Raw genomic sequence first — 2,130 nt, forward strand, 5'->3', positions numbered from 1 at the left:
GCTATATGGCAGATGTGTCCAACATGTCCATATACTGAGAGCGAGCTACATGGCAGAGCAGTCCAACTTGTCCATATACAGGATACAAGCCCCATGGCAGATGAGTCCAACATGTCTACATACTGAGAGCTCACTACATGGCAGACAAGTCCAGTATGTTCATATACAGAGAGCTACCTACTTCGCAGATCAGTCCAACATATCCATGTACAGAGAGCTAGCTACATGGTAGATGCATCCAAAATGTCCATATACAGAGAGCTAGCTACATGGCAGTGTAGTGCAACATTTCCATTCAAAGTGTTCTAGCTACATGGCAGATGTGTCACAGCTGTCCATATACTGAGAGCTAGTTACATGGCAGAGTAGTCCAAAATGTCCATATTCAGGATACTAGCTACATTACATTTGTGTCCAACGTGTCCATATACTGAGAGCCACCTACATGGCAGACAAATCCATTATGTTCCTTTACAGAGAGCTACCTACTTCGCTGATCAATCCAACATATCCATGTACAGAGAGCCATCTACATGGCAGACACGTCCAACATGTCTATTTACAGAGAACTAGGTACATGGCAGAGAAGTGCAACATTTCCAAAGTAAGAGTTCAAACCACATGACATATGAGTCCAAAGAGTCCATATACTGAGAGCTACCTACATGGCAGACAAATCCAATATGTTAATATACAGATAGCTACCTACTTGACAGATTTGTCTGTCAACATATCCATGTACAGAGAGCTAGCTACATGGCAGATGAGTCCAACATGTCCCTATACAGAGAGCTGACTACAAGGCAGGGTAGTGCAAAATTTCCATATACAGAGTTCTAGCTACAAGGCAGATGAGTCCAACTCTTCTATATACAGAGAGTTAGCTACATGGCAGGGTATTGCCACATTTCAATACACAGTGTTCTACCTAAAAGGGATATGACTGCAACTTGTCTACATACAGAGAGCTAGCTTCATGTCAGAATAGTGCAACATTTCCATATACAGAGTTCTAGCTACATGGCAGATGTGTACAGCATGTCCATATACTTTGACCTAGCTACATGGTAGACAAGTGCAAAATGTTCATATACAGAGAAATACCTACTTGGCAGACAAATCCAATATGTTAATATTCAGAGAGCTACCTACTTGACAGATTAGTGTCCATATACTAAGAGCTAGCTCCATGGCAGGGTAGTCCAACATGTCCATATTCAGGGTGCTAGCTACATGGCAGATGTGTCCGACGTGTCCATATACTGAGAGACACCTACATGGCAGACAAGAAAAATGTGTTCATATATAGATAGCTACCTACTTGACAGATTAGTCCAACATATCTATGTACAGAGAGCTAGCTACGTGGCAGACGAGTCCAAAATGTCCATATAAAGTTAGCTAGCTATATGGCAATGTAGTGCAACATTTCCATATACAGAGTTCTAGTCACAAGGCAGATGAGTCCAACTTGTCTATATACAGAGAGCTAGATACATGGCAGTGTAGAGCAACATTTCCCCATACAGAGTGCTAGCTACATGGCAGATGTGTCCAACATGTCCATATAGTGAGAGCTAGTTACAGGGCAGACTAGTCCAATATGTTCATATACAATGAGATACCTACTTGGCAGATCAGTCCAACATATATATGTACAGAGAGCTAGCTATATGGCAGACAATTCCAAAATGTCCATATACAGAGAGCTAGCTACATGGCAGGGTAGTGAAACATTTCTATTTACAGAGTTCTAGGTACAAGACAGATGAGTCCAACTTCTCCATATTCAGAGAGCTAGCTACATGGCACGGTATTTCTACATTTCCATATACAGAGTTCTAGCTACATGGCAGATGTGTCAAACGTGTCCATATATTGAGAGCTAGCTACATGGCAGATAAGTCCAATATGTTCATATACAGTGAGCTACATACTTGTCAGATCAGTCTAACGTATCCATATATAGAGAGCTAGTTACATGGCACACGAATCCAAAATGTCCTTATACAGAGAGCTAGCCACAAGGCAGGGTACTGCAACATTTTCATATACAGAGTTCTAATTAAAAGGCAAATGAGTCCAACTTCTCCATATACAGAGAGCTACCTACATAGCAGAGTAGTGCAG

Source organism: Chrysochloris asiatica, unplaced genomic scaffold, assembly GCF_000296735.1.
Source record: "Chrysochloris asiatica unplaced genomic scaffold, ChrAsi1.0 scaffold00448, whole genome shotgun sequence".
NCBI classification, from domain to species: domain Eukaryota; kingdom Metazoa; phylum Chordata; class Mammalia; order Afrosoricida; family Chrysochloridae; genus Chrysochloris; species Chrysochloris asiatica.